Below are 15,575 nucleotides of genomic sequence, written 5' to 3'. Positions count from 1 at the left end.
CCGCGTTGAAATCTCCGGCCATTTCAAACAGTTAAAAATGTGATTGACACTTATGTTAATAGTTTGTTTTTGTGCAAAGCGGATCTGCAAATTTCCAACACAAACACACTGTGTAGATCAGATGTTAGGTATAAAAATGGTTTATTGATTGAAATAATAGAAGCATTATTTTGATTTGTCCTGACATGCTGACTGATTTATAGATTCCTACCCCATTGATTTCTTCTTGTCCGGGCAGAAGGAAATGATCAAATCTCATGAAAATGCCCTGTTGTGCTAATTAAGAAGCTGAGGTGCATTTCTTTCTTTCTTTCTTTCTTTCTTTCTTTCTTTCTTTCTTTCTTTCTTTCTTTCTTTCTTTCTTTCTTTCTTTCTTTCTTTCTTTCTTTCTTTCTTTCTTTCTTTCTTTCTTTCTTTCTTTCTTTCTTTCTTTCTTTCTTTCTTTCTTTCTTTCTTTCTTTCTTTCTTTCTTTCTTTCTTTCTTTCTTTCTTTCTTTCTTTCTTTCTTTCTTTCTTTCTTTCTTTCTTTCTTTCTTTTTCTTTCTTTCTCTCTTTCTCTCTCTCCCCTTTTCTCTCTTTCTCTTTCTCTTTCTCTTTCTCTTTCTCTTTCTCTTTCTCTTTCTCTTTCTCTTTCTCCCTCTTTCTCTCTGCTGGGATTTACCAGATTTATTCTCTGCTCCATGGACTTCGTGCGTGTATATTTTTTTATCTTTTATACATCTGTTTTCACTTTGCACTTTCAATGAGCTGTAGCAGACAATAGTGAGAGAAACATCTGAAAATGCAAGGAGACAGAGTTGCATATGTGTTTCATTTCTGCGGGTTAGTCGGAGAAAACAACAAAAGGACACCTGGAGGGGGTGTGTGTGGAATAAAACATACAGTTACAAAGAGGATTGTGACCCTGTAAGAGGGAAAGGCGAATACAACGAAAAAGGACTGCAAAAAGTAAGGAAGAGCAGTAGAAGTGAAGCAGGAAAGAGTGTCAAGGAACATTGATCCAGAGCAAGAAAATGAAGTTAAAAGCCCGTTCGGCTGGATGTTCCCTAACCTTTTTTTAAAAAAGAAGAGTTAGAGAAAAGACATGTCGGTCCGGATAAACAAACTGGGAAGACGCACCTGCCGAAAATGTGTATCTGATCTATCTAAACAAATGTGTGTCTGTTTATCCATCTGTGCATTTATATAGGGAGATCTAGATCATCCCAACAATAATTGCAATCCTGCATCGAAGAGGTAAGTCTCACAATTCTCTCTTTTATGAACGTGGAATCAAATCCTCTGATTTGAAAATCAAATCAAATCAGATCCAGCAGCAGTGACATCCCAGGCAGTATCAGTTTGGCTGGACTTTCTCTGTGTGTTTGCTTGTTTGCTTGGGTTTGTTACCCTTTTTTTTTTTTTTTTTTTTGGTTGTGAAGAAAACAGGGTTCAGTGGGAGACAACCATATGGGTAGGGAGGGCAATCCCATTGTCTGCTCGCCAGAGGATCTCGTTTTGCCCTGGAAAAGACGATCAAACGGAGCCAGGGTCCACTCAGGAAAGTAAAAGGGATGACGGGGGTGGGGAGAGGAGGGGTGGCGGGGGGAGGGAATAAGAGTGGGTGCATGTGGATTTAATACCAGTGAAAGTATTACAGGGGGATCAGATTTAGCGAGCGAGCGAGAGGGAGCTTTTGAACATCTGTCTAATGCAGCTAATAGAAGTGACATTAGTGATATTGGAGAGAGAGGGACACCACCGCCGATCGGGCTGGGATTACGGGAGTCTACCCAATCCGATTAGCCGCTGCCCCTCTCCTGCCAGCGGCCGTGCCCGAGCCCGGGCCCTCCGCGCCCTGCGAGCCCCGCGCAGCCCCGGCCCCGCTGCTCTCCCTCTTCCCGGCAGCAGCGGCTCAGACCCTCCGCAAAACGACGCTGAAGGGCAGAGCCGCAGCTCGGCGGTGGCGATCAAGCCGCTCGGGTTTAATATTCATCAATACACCGCGATGAAATTCCACCCCGCTCCCGAGGAAACCTTTATTCTCCGGCTAATTGTAATTTACAATTACGCTTTACACCTTATCACGTAGGAGGTTAGGAAACAAGATTCTTCCATATAATTATTGTCCTCCTTAATCCTATTCCACTGCATATCACCTCGCACCGCAAAGTCCTATTGTTCCCTCCTACCCATTGCACCAGTCATTTAAACTAGTGTATAAAAAAAATCCCAGTCTGCATAATTTTAGACATCACACCCACGCACGCCTCTGAGCCCGAAGCAGAAGGCATGAATGGGTTATAACTCCGGCAGAGGGAGCGGCCGGCTGAACCGGGCAGGGTCACACAGCGCCGGGCTCCCCTCGCTGGCAGGCGGGCGGGCAGCTGCCGGGGCCGCCGCGCCAGGATGCACTCTGATTTTGGGTGGGTTAATAGACATTTTCCCTCTAGTTTGCTTGTCGAGTCGAATAATTTAAAAGCTTTCCTCGATCATAATAGCAGGCAATTTATACAGAAACGTACACTTGTGAACTCCATGCACCTAAGCAAGTATCTCCTGCCCACACACACCATATCTATGCCTTACAATCCTTGCTTAACCGTGACTGTAGCCTTCAAAGTGAAGTGCGTCTCTCTAGCTCTCCAGTGCAGGGAAAATGCCTGCAGTTTGTACCTCCAGGCATTACAACATGCCTCAGCCCAGCTGAAAACAACACTGCAGCTGGAGTTCAGCCGGCCGCAGAGGAGTGTCAGTGCCGGCAGCTCTGCCAGGGACGCTGCCAGGGGCTGCCGTGGGGCTCTCGAGTACTATCAGGCTCAGCCTTGTGCCTGACTCTTCACAAGCTGTTTTACCACCCGGTAGGAGCTACCCGAAGCATGACTCAAAGGCTGACTAGCATCCAACTCATGAATTACAGAAAATTGATGCCCTGCTTAAAATTCACAGCAGTGAATTTGTAGCGTTCACATTTCTACGTGACAGTCATCTTGCAGAGAGATAACATCTAACAGCTCCCGAGTTTCCCCCTTGTAACACTGTGGGAATAACATGGCAAAGGCCAAAAAGTCTCTCTGTCGCTCATTCACGCACAGTGCACACACCAGAGTATTGTGCAGCAGTTTCATGATTTGTAGCACACCAGTATAATATCTATCTCTGAGAAACTGCACTGGTGGGTTTGGTTTCGGTTTTTGGTTTTTTTTGTTTGTTTGTTTGACTGGCTGGGAGTTTCTTGAAAAGACATTAAAACCTTTCTTATAAACTTTTCTTGCCCAGGTGATCAAATTTTACTAATCTTTCATGTGTATATATCAGGCACCAAAGCTGTTATAAATTAAAACATCCCAAATTTTAATAGTAACAATCTAGTCTGCATTAGCTTCTTAATTAGACATAGTTGGGGCAGAGAGCTGATGTTAGAATTAGGAACTACCACCATTGAAGAAGGTATATAATGAGACCTGTATAAAGTCTTCATTTGCCACCCATTCATCTCTGAACATTTGTCATTTAAACAAGGAAAAAACCCAAAAACATTCTCCAGCTCCTAATCTTTATTTTCCATAATCTTCACCACTTATTTTCATAACAAAAGTTCATAAACTTAACATGGGAATCCAAATAGTCTTAGAAGAACAAATTCTGTCCTACCTCAGGCCCTATGTTCATTTCATTCTTGTATTTCTGTTGGTTGCATAGTTGTGTTGTGACACACTCTTGAGTTACTATTTTCTTATTAACTCTCTGATGTTCCTAATAAAACAAATATCCTTGCATCATCCAGGTCATTCTTTGTTCTGGAAGAGAGGGTTTTATGCCAGGTGGATGTTGGATATATTCAGAGGCTGGCCAGTAGGAGACAGCGACAGTTAGGGGATCATAGCGTGTTGCTACTATGTGCACGTGCAGTTCAAAACACTAGAGAATTTTAGCACAAATTTGTGCTTCTGTAGTGAGAAAGATGATCACAGTGTCTTGGATCCTGTTTTCTGGATCCCTAAACTTCATATGAATTATGTATATAGATTAACATGAGGTGCCCTAAATCGATTCCCTCCATTTTATATTCCACTGGAGTTTTTTAACCATATATATTTCTAAGTTTTAAGACATACTTAAAGTAATATATTGAAATAAAATTAATTTTGTAACAGATTCAATTTATAGGAAGAGAATGGTAAAAACATACACATCTACTATTTAATACAATGCTGGATTTTTACCCTGCAGTGGACAGCAAGCATTTTTTCCTAGTATTTTCCATTATTGTTACTAGGCTTTATTTATACAGTGCAGTTTTTGAAAAATATGTCTAATACATTCCATATGAGCATGTAGTGAATTCCAAAATGTACCCACTCTGATGTAGAATAATACCCATTTTAAAGCTCTTTTGTGAAGTGCTCAAATTCCTCCTTACATCCCTGACACTTCAAAATGGCACATGTCTTGTACTGGAAACTCTGGGGCTGAGAAAATGAATATGATATTGAATATCAAAATATCAAGAGCAGAAACCACTACTCAGGAAGGGAAATTTTAAGTTACCAACACAGAGAGTACCTACATGCAATTGCCTGCAGATGTGACCAAGCCAGGCTGCAGGATCCTCTACTTAGATGAATTTTCTCCTCATGAAAGAAGAGGTTTTTTGCTTCTATTAGCTGAAGACCAGCAGCATATAATACACAAATTCCAGAGTAGTCATGGACAAGTGGAGTGGCTTTTAGAGAATAATTAATTGGCAGATTGTCTTTTAGATATTATTACAGCTGTTCTAGATGATTATGTCAGAGGCCAAACCCTGATGGGCCACACACTAGTCAAACCTGGAATCAGAATGCTGGTCCCTGCTTGGTGTTTCTTTTGTAAGTTGGAAACCCTATCTTCTGTTTTGGTTTTTTTCCTTGTGACTCTGGTGCTAAGAACATCACTGCACCTCAGCTTTAAGTAAAGTGGTACTACCTAAAATGTCACAGATTAGATAAAATACCTGAGGTAAAGCTTAGGAAAAAATATAGAGAAATGCAAGAGGAAAGACAGAGGGAAAAAAGGATGTCTTACCAGAAAAAAAGGATATGATGAAAAATATGGATCAGAGAGAAGGCAGGGGAACTTGATTTATTTTACTTTTACCAAGCAGTATTTTCCAGTAATTCTTTGGAAGAGATAATTCTTTGTCACACCATTCCCTCTTGTCTCTTAAATATTTATGTATTCCCCAGGCTACCATGGCTAAGAACAAAGGTACTGGGAGACCTAAGAAAATCTCAACATAGAGAAGGAAGAGAACAGATTCAAGAAGAAATGACATGGTCTGCATTCTTACCCCTGCAGGATGATCTTTCAGTCTCTTCTGTGCATCAATGCACGTGCACACAGGCACACCACATATGTCCTTTGAACTGCTTCTCAGCAAATATTGCTTAAACAGCCAATTGTGCCAAGATATCATATCAGTAACTCTACTAGTGCCAGGAGGGAAGAGTGAAGGACTGAGATGGATGGGTATTATCAACGTCTACATTTGATTGCCTATAAACCAACCAGGCAAACCTCAACAGGGCTGTCTTTATACACCACAAGGTGTAACCTGCTGATAATCATGGCTGGGGTGTGTTAGAATGGCACTGACCAGCTAATGGAGATGGATTCTTGATGGTAATTCTTTGTATCCTTTTTAAAATAAGATTTGAAGACTTGTGAAGAATGCAAAGCAGATGACATGGGTAGCATTTAGCATTGCTGTGGGCAAGGCACTCTTAGGTAGCTGATGCACCCTTACTCATATTGCTCTGCCAGAGCAACCCCTTAACTTGGAAAGTAACTGCTGCTTCTTGCTTACATTGGAATGAATTGAATATACCTCAGTAAAAATCCATGCAGTTCCACTGGTGCAAGCCTGCTGTGTAAGTGATGTGAGAATCAAGCCCTATTTCACCAGCCATTGCAAAGGGATAATTTATAGTTTGGGCTGCTCAGCTGCTGCCACAATGCTTGAGCCTGGGATCAATGGTGCTTAGAAATTAGTGCACCTTGTGCCACACACAGAGGTGAGAAGAGGACTGGGCTGGGGTTTGTACTCCTGTTAACATCAGGGAATGAGTGGGCATTTCTCACAGATTGTGGCGTGGCACAAGTGGAGGACAGCTCTGAGCCTAGAGGAGTTGTCTGGGATGCTAGGCAGTGTTTCTCCACCCCGTACTAGGCAGGCCATGTGAAACACTATGAAAGCCAAGATTTTTATTATTTACTTAGTGAAAAGGTGTATCAATACTTTGTGATGGTTATAGTAGCTAAAAACATGATCTTTGCTGTCTTGTCTGAACTCCTTTTACCTGCTTACTATTGTCACCAGGGATAGCTTTTCAGTTCTCTTTCCTGGGTCTTGATTTCACTGTTTGGATATATTCATCTGAATGTTTGCAGGAGATTGTATCTTCATCAACTAAAAGGAGAAATAAATAACAGAGTGAGAAGCTTGCTTTGCTAAGCAATTAAATTCTTAATTTTTGCAGTGTAATTCTGAAAATAGGTCTGGCTTTGCGTGCATTGGTCTAAATGCAATTTTAATTTCCTGTGTGTCTAAATGGGGAAAGGATGACGAGGGGATATGACATCATACTTAGCAGTAGGACACAGCCATTTATTTGGAACATCATGATCTGTGCTAAAAAGGAAGAATTTGTTTTTAAGTAAATTGTGTTTTAGGTATTCCTCAGTTTTGGCAGGAGAATGAGGGGCACCCAAGTGAGATCATTGCAAGTTTCCCATGCCTCCCTCGGTTTGGAATTCACTCATCAGCAAATAGAAACCAAGTCTTGATTGTGGCAGCACTGCATATAAGTAACTGCTTGGCCACCCATTGCAAAAATCATGTCCTACACTTTCTGCTGGTTTCATTCCCGCAGATTTCGACCCACACAATTGAAATGAATTATCTGTTTTTAACAAAAGCCCAGGCATTTGGCAAAACAAAAAGTCCCATTTAATCAGGTATATTTTTAATCTCACTACGTTTTTGTTCTCTTAAATTGTTCTCTGTTCAGTACTAGTGCTATTATTTGACTGTAGAAATAACACAGCTTTGTTTGTTATTTTCTGCAAATGTTTGTATCTTGAATGCTTATGTCTCAGACATATTCAGGGGTTGACTTTGCCTGTTGTGCTTTCAAAATTCAGGAGATTAGCATTAAGCTTTGGCAACGATTTATGCTGTTATCAAAGATCTTTGGACAAAAGTAGAGTTAGAAAAAATGAACCCGATGCTAATGACATATGTAGGCCAAATTCAACTATGTCATAAATTACAGAAAAAGTTGCATGCATTGTTGATCAGAGAATAACGAGGCGTATATGCTTACAACAGGGTCCCTTGTCTAAGGCTGGGCTTGAATCTGTAAAAAGAGGGTAACTCAAGCTGGTGTGTGCATACGTGGTGCATGAGTGTGTGCATATTGAGGAAAGTAAAGCTTTATCCCACACTGGCTGTAGGAAAAAGCCTTAATCTGGATTTACTTGTATTTCATTCCCAGAGTGACGTAAAAGAGTCTTAGAGCCAATCTGTACAGCACAAGGGAGTCAGGTGCCGAGATGTGTGTGCGGAGAGCCAGCGAGCTCTGTGCTCTGTGCTCTGTGCAGGGGGAGCCCCTTGGCTCCAGCACAGCAGAGCTTTGCTGCTTGGCCCCAGATTGTGGGGAGGGGCTCCAGGGCCACCCCCACACCAGTCCTTCTCCCACCTGCCTTCACACAGCCATCACTTCTTCCTTTTGCCATCAGTACTCCACAGTTTGAGCTCCTTGACCAGTTTCAGTTTTTCACTTCCAAGCTCTAGATGTAGCTTTTGGATACACTATTGCTTTCTTTTCTTCCTGGATTGTTGTAACCCTCCTAACCCACCTGTGTTACAAGACTGACCTACCACCTTCTATCTACCCCAGATACCTGATGTTTCCAGGGTTTTGCTGCTCCTACCTGTGCAGTCCTGATGTGTAGAATGCACAGTTCCCATTTTGTGGCTCCAGCCTTGACTTACACAACAAGAAGAGGGGCATGTTCGATGTTTTCTCCTGATAAAAAACCTTCAGATTGGCTGAGACAATGAAATACTTATTTCTTTAATTAAAACCAACTTCTCTATTCACTGTAGAGCTTCCCCATTGCCCTAGCAGTGATTAAGGCAGATACCACATGAACCTTTGAACTGTGGGCAAACTGCAGAACGTGTTAAGACCAGCAGATGGGTTAAAACTCTTTCCTTCTGGTGAAATGAAAGGCACAATTAAGTGTCTAGTTATGGAATAGCTGTAGACACTAGAAGCCACAACTGGGGGTATACAGACCTGAGCAAAGGACTGTTAGAGGAAGATTGAGTGAGCCTGTAATAAGATGCAAATTGAAGCTGCTGCTGCCATGAAAATTCTTTCCTGTCCATTGTTCCAGCCTTTTATTCACACCCTTGCACCTCTCCTCTGCTCTGTGCTGACATGTGTGTTTGTGTAGTGCACTGGCAGCTGAAACAGGGAACATCATGGCTAAAAATTACCTAGTGAAAAAATGCCCTATATTTATGACAGTAGTTCAGCTGCATAAAGTCACTAAATAGCCCCCACTGTGAAGATATAGCTAGCAGAATCCCTGGCCCTAGTCTAAAATCCAGAGGAATAGGCAGTCATTTGGTGTTCCATGTGCAGGTGGGAGAATGAGAGAGAAGTATAACTCTGGGTAGAAGCAAGAAAAGGGCATTTCCAGTGCAAGGTTGACTAAGAAAGCATGCAGGTGGGGAAACAAAACAGCTTTATGCTTCTGAGCTGTGTGATGCACTGACACCTCACACTGATGCATGAACTTGATTGCAGCAATGAAAAGTTTGTTTTGTAGAATACATTTCCTCAGCCATCACAAACTATTTTATAAGAACTTGATATTGTATAACTGCTCGTGTCCTAGCATTCAAGCTAGGCTACACATTTTTAAAGCACATAATCTTTCACGTGTGTTCCCACAGATGCTGTCCTCAGAGCTAGTATCAGAGTAGAGACCTTTTTATGAACCCCATGACATCTACCTTTGTATGACTTGGGAAGTAGTCTGAGACCAGAATACAAATGCCTCCAAGACTCTGCTTCCTTCTGCATACAATGCTTAATATAAGATGAGATTTATTCTGTTTCAGTATATATTTAAATATAAATTACTTAATGTTAATAAACAAAAATACAAAGAAAAATAAATATGCATGCTTTGACAAATATCAGTTATATATAAATATATCAGGACACTTTTCTAAATCTTTCCAGAAGCAATTAAATTCTAGCATGCCATATAGATCGTGGAATGAGATAAAACAAGTGCTATTATGAAATTATGAGGGTGATGCTGTTTTCTGAGGAACTATAGTCAAGATTATCTGGTTATTCTTATTTTTAACTATGTCCTCCTCTGGGTTGTTTTCCATGAGATTTCTGGAAGACATTTTTCCCTTAATAAAATAAATTCATATTCATTTACCATCGTGAAATTCAAAGTAACTTTCAATTCAGGGTTTTAGCTTCTGATAACAATTTCTTATGTAAAGCAGATGCTACTTTAAGTCTTTCTCTCTTGCTTGCTCAAGGAAGAGTGTAATGGGCTTTGGTGGCTATATGTAGTAACTCTAGAATGTTTGGCTTTTTTATTTTAGCACACTGCAATTTAATTAATTTATAAGATGTTAACAACTGATAAAATGATAAAATGATCTGATCTGATAAAATGATTTTTATGTGTTATTTATGGGGAAGACACAAGGATTTCAGTAATTCTTAAAAACATTTACATTTTATCTCTGACTTTTTGTTTTACTCTATATTTTAAAGGTCTTCATTTGTATTTGATGTAGGTTTTGAACTTCAGATTTATGTCTCAACACCTCGCAACAAATTTTGTAAATATTCTGTGGGGGCTTGGTCCTGAAACATAAACACTTCTTCTTATTGAGGCACTGAAGAAAAACAGATCCCCTCATTTATTATGGGATATCCACGAGGCTAAGGAGATTTTGATCTCTTTTTTTTTCAGGAACATCTTCTTCAGTAAGAATAATGAAATGTCATCATGCTAAGGTGAATCATAATAAATGTTATGTCTTGGTTGACACTGAAAAATAAATCAAAGAAAGTTGTGAGAAATATTGGTGACTTTTTTTCCACAGAGATTTGGACCAGCTCTATAAATTAAACAGTACGCGATGACAGCCTTGAGGCTGTAAGTAAACCATTCAGTAGATAATATCCATAGTAACAAAAAAAAGTTTAACCATCTCAAACCAAAATAGCACATCTGGACCTGGCTGTGTCATATGGCAATAGGGAACATTTTATTGTTGTCAAAAGTCACAGCACACAAGAAAACTGCACAGCTTAATCCTTGTTGGTAGAAATCAGTGAAGTACAAGCGTTGCTTTGGGAGGACTCTGATCCTGTAACAAATTATATATTTGCTCACCTTTATGCTGTGTAAGGATCCTGTTGTGTTCCATCTGGTGTTTGCAAGTTAGCAGTAAAACCAGGCTCTCCCTTAATGAGTATGGAATCCAGTCCTGAGAATTCTTGCTCATGAGAGTAGTCCTAAATCATTAATAGAATGCATTTGTGTAATAACTGATTCACTGCATTCCTAATTTGCAGTATTTTATTTTAATTGTACTAAACTTCAAAGCTGAGGACCTATTTTACAAGACAAATTCTTTAGTGCTAAAGATGGAATCATTTAATTGGTGTGGGTGCAGAAACTCAGAGATAAAGACTGAATTGCTGAAGAGAATGCAAAATTTTCTTCAGTAAGGACAAGGCTGTGTGTGACATCCATATCTCTCCCTGAGAACAAAAAGGAGCAGGGGCTCCACATTTCATCTTGTTCAAGCTGCATAAACTTTGGCTCAAGCCATGCTAAACTAATGCATAGCTGATGGCAGGAGGCATCCACAGAGTGCTTTTTAGGAGTTGTGTGGGGTTCAGTTGCTCTCTTATCAAAACCCTCACTTTTGGGTGTAAATTTTCCCCTATCTAAGCCTGCAAGTAATCAGGGAAGGAAACAGGTATAACCTTCATTCTGTCTTTTTGTGAAATTGCCATTTCACCAAGTAAAATGGCATGAGAGTATGTAGCAATTTTTGGGCATGGGCTCTAGCACAAATTGTGTCTCTGAACTAAACTGTTCCAGAGTTTGTGCTTCCTGAGACTTTTTCTGGGCTGGGGTGTTTATGTATCTCCTATTGCTCAGGCCTAAGCCTGCCCTAAAAGGCACACTTTGAGTCACAAAACTATAAAAAACAGTCACTGATCAGATCTCTGGGACTCTGTGAGAGCTCTGCATCCAGTCTTGACATCCTGAAGGCAGTCAGCTCTGACAGACTTCCCTAATATTCTTTCAGCTCATCCTCATCCACACCTCAATCCATACAGTTAAAGCTACAACACCCAGGAGGTAGCTCAGTCTACTTTGTCAATTCAATCCTTTTCATCCATTGAAATGTGCCAGGAGAGCTAAAAAGGGCCAATGTGGGTTCCCGAAGAAGAAGTAGAGAGATTTCTAGATTTATGCCTGTAACTGTAACGTACAGAGATTTTCACACAGCCTCCTTCCTCACGGTGCCACAGCATGGTTTATGTTTCTGTCCTTCCGTACAAACCTGTTCTTCCTAAGCTCTACCAGTTCACTTTTAGTACTGGGACAGGTCCCTGGACAGACCTAGCATTAGAAAGTCCCGTGAATCGGGATGCCCCTGTGTGAGTGGATTCTTCTTCCCTTGCTTAAAAAGGACAGAGCAAAACCTCCCTGTGTAGTAACCTCTAAGTATAATTCAGATCTCTCTGAAGAAGAGTTTAGTTTGAAGGGAGAGTCATGTCTGTTTCTACTGCATGTACCAAAAATATTCCATAATCCTGACCTAAAAGAACAGCTGCAGTCACAAGCCAGGATTTGCAAATCTTGGCACAACAATGTACGTGATAACAAATGATTTGACATAAATCTTGCAAGACAAAAAAGACATACAGCATAGAGACAGGTTTATAAAGCTGGGTGATGAAGCAAGGTCAGTACCTCTAATCTAAATGCAACAATACTCATGTTGTATCAAGAAACCTCTGAAACAACCTTTCCACAGCTCAGTGAAAGCACGTACTTCACCATCTTCCCTTCCCTGTTCCTTTTTGAAATAATTTGGTAGGGATATTTTGGATGGGATTCTGATCTGCATACGTTTATCTTTTAACACAAATGTTTCCATCATCTATGCCCTCTCCCTTTGGCTGTGTAAGTGTGCTGGGCATTGTTTTTGACTGGAGCGGAGAGCATCTGGGTAATTAATTATTGCATCGCGCAACAACTTCCTTTACAATTTAAGGTTGCCAGTGCTTCAGCAGCTCTGAGACCCCAGCTGAGACTTTAACAATGTGTTGCTAAAAAAAGGGGTTAAATGTTGTTTATACATTACATTTCTCGACAAAGCAAATTTCACTTGCACCTGCCAATGGCCAACTGATAAATATACACTGGTAGAAGTTCAACAGCAGTGGGCCAGTGAATTAGATAAATACCACAAGGCACCATAAGCATTGAAGGCTAGTGTTTTATCAGCTCTCACACTCCAGTAAATAAAAACTATTTTCTTAAAAAAGATTAAAAATAAATAAATCCTCTTTGCAAGGTAAAAAAAAAAAACAACAACAACATATTCAAAACACAAAATAAATTCCTCTCTGAGTCTATTGCAGTTATCTGCTAGGTTTCCTGCCTCTCAGATGTTAATTGTGATTTAATCAAAATTTGTGGTCAATTTTTAAGTATAAAAGCATCTCATATGACTGGTTGCCAATTCTGAAGTCTAAAGGCCTTGCTTTATATTGCTGTAGTAGAATAGAAAATATAATCAAAGTTTGACCTTCAACTTTAATCCTATAAACAGAGAATTTGCTTACTTTACCTTGGAAACGGATGTGATTCATCACAGTAGCCCATAAATAACATGTCAAACTGTTACACCGATCAATGAAAATAAGTTATTGAAAAATAATGTGATTGTAAAGTCTCTATGTAAACTAGCTTAGTGTTATTTTAAAATGAGGAGGGCTTTCAGATTGAGGTAAATATTTTTTTAAGGAGAATAGTTACTATGTAATAAATGCAGTAAACATTAAACATATTTGCCCTACACAAGATATTATTTTTCATGAAAAGTACCTTAATGTAAATAAGCATTAAAGCTCCAGAGGAGGAATTGGGGTCCACTTAGATCAAGACTGCAAATGGCAGGTTACCTAAACTGTCTGTTGCTTATCACCATGCCTGAAACAAAAACAGAGGGTGAACTCTTGTCCACATGGGAACCCACAGGAATGGTTCAGTCATGAAAAACCTGCATTTGAGACCTCAAAGCTGAAAGCAGAAGTTCATGTGGACTGGATGAATTAAGTCTCCACTCTTTATTTGTGGGTATTGACTCTGAAGTCTGACAAGAGCAATTTAAATACAGGAATGTATTGAAGCTGCTGTTTCATGGCTTATGTTTCCAACAGGAATACCCAGAAAATGAAATATTTCACAAAAAAGTATCTTTTTGGATGCAAAAAGTCTGCAAAAAATTTTAAATTCTTTGATGTAGTAGCACAGCACACATTTAGACAATATGACTATATGGGGATATTGAAATGAACTGAATATCAAAATGAATAACCTAAATTTTCTTCATATATATTAGCAAGTTTAACTGTCCAGGTAACCAGAAAGTTATTTTACTGAACAGAGGGTTGAAGCTGATTAGCTTGCTGTGTTAGAATCAGACCTTGTCTGGTGTTTAGATCTACCAGCTGAAGTTTGTTTGCACTCCTTGTGTCAGTAATAGTGGAGATAGGCCAGTTATTGTGATGCCAAAATATAAATAACATTTTTCATCCAACTTTATTACAAAGCATTTGTTTGTACATGAAGGAGTCTTTCAATGTAAATAATTAATGTGTGGATAGATTGCCTTGCTGTACAATGAGACAGGGAGGTAATGGAGTTATACCTGCATGACAAGTATGTACCTTCCTTTTTACCCTTCATTGGTGCCACAAAAAGAATTGAAAAATTCTCTTTTTAACTTACACAGGAATCACTTTGCTGAGATCATACTGTAAATATGTAAAGAAAGAATATAACATAAACAATGATAGTTTTGTGAATAATTTTCTGACAGAACATCTCTTTAATATTTTTTGTACAAATGTGACTTTGTGTTTTAATTTGTTGATATAAATGGAATATAGCTGCAGTCAAAAGCATTCTGGATTTGCATGATGACAGCCGGAACCCTTTCCTGGCCTTTCTCCTTGTCATTTACAGTTTATTTATTTACTTGAACCTCAGACCTGGTGGGAGGAAATGAGGAAATGTCAGGAATCCCACGTGGACTCAGCAAACCTCTGCCAATAAGAAGCAACTCCACGAACTGCTCGCTGGAAACTCTGCCCCCAGTGAAGCATCACCTTCCTCACCTTTCACAGTGCCTCACTCCGTGCACAGCCCCTGCCTGCCCTGGTGCCCAGCTGTGGCTCCACCCGTGTGACAAGTGGGACCCCCGGAGCTGGAGGGGTCGGGGGTCGCTGGGGTCCCACTGAGCGCAGGCTGCTGCTTTCAGAGACCTCACAGTGTCCTGTCACAGTAGCAAAGCCAAGAGGACACCTCTGCTTGTGTGCTCAGCACTACCAGCGTGCAGAAGCGCAGCTGCTGAGGTGTAAGCATGCAGGACCCCAAAGAGAAGAGCCCATCCCGAGTGACTCTTAGCTAAAGTAGGAAACCAAAGGTGGCACAAGGGCAGAGCAGAGGAGCAGAGGGAGGGCGGGGGAACTGGGTGTTGCACATCTCTCTGAAGCAGCTGCATTTCCACCCGCGCCCAGCTACCCCTTGTGGCCTGAGAGGCTCCTGTGGGCTGTGACCCACCCCACGTGCACAGGGAGGTTGCTGTGGCCCTGCACTGTGGCATCTCCCACAGCCAGAGTAGCCCAGGGGAACAGGAGCTTGATTTCCATCATGCCCCATTAAGGGAATGTAGCGAAAGAGTATTTTGAGGAGGTTGGAATAATGATAATGAAAGAATTTTCAAACTGTTTGTGTATAACTTCCTGAAATGTGCAAGACAGAAAGAAAGAGAGCACAAAGGTGCCTTCCTGATGATTTAACAAATGCTGTTGCCATTCTCATCTGCCTGGGATCTACACTTCCAGCTTTCATGTCTTGGTTGTAAAATGAACTTAGTACTGCAGTCAGCATTTGCAGACATGCTTCAATATATTGTAATTGAAAGAACCTTTTAAAGAGTGATTTCCATAGACAACAAAGCTTACTTTCTATTTCCTTTTTATGGACTACTATTTTAGACAACTGAGTGTTAAAAATCATCTGTATGCTCACAAAACTTTTTAATGGGATCTCTTCATAACATTGCTTAAAGAAAACAGCACATAATTCTGTGTTTTGCTTTAATATTGTTTTTGATTTTACAGATTTTTATTTTGTGTTTGATGATTTATTTGTGGAGACACTTCTGATAGGACTACTGTAGTATTAAT

General features: G+C 40.3%; 1 long non-coding RNA gene across 1 annotated transcript in view; it reads left to right on the top strand.

Annotated features, from left to right (window-relative positions):
* Window positions 1–752: 752 nt before the first annotated feature.
* LOC143692287 (uncharacterized) overlaps window positions 753–15,575 on the top strand; it is a 33,987-nt gene continuing 19,164 nt past the window's right edge. The window contains exon 1 of the long non-coding RNA XR_013180179.1: window positions 753–1,236. This is a non-coding gene — a long non-coding RNA (uncharacterized LOC143692287). The remainder of the gene's footprint in view (window positions 1,237–15,575) is intronic.

Source organism: Agelaius phoeniceus, chromosome Z (assembly GCF_051311805.1).
Source record: "Agelaius phoeniceus isolate bAgePho1 chromosome Z, bAgePho1.hap1, whole genome shotgun sequence".
NCBI classification, from domain to species: domain Eukaryota; kingdom Metazoa; phylum Chordata; class Aves; order Passeriformes; family Icteridae; genus Agelaius; species Agelaius phoeniceus.
The sequence above is the reverse complement of the archived record's forward strand: the minus strand, read 5'-3'. Positions and strand labels throughout refer to the sequence as shown.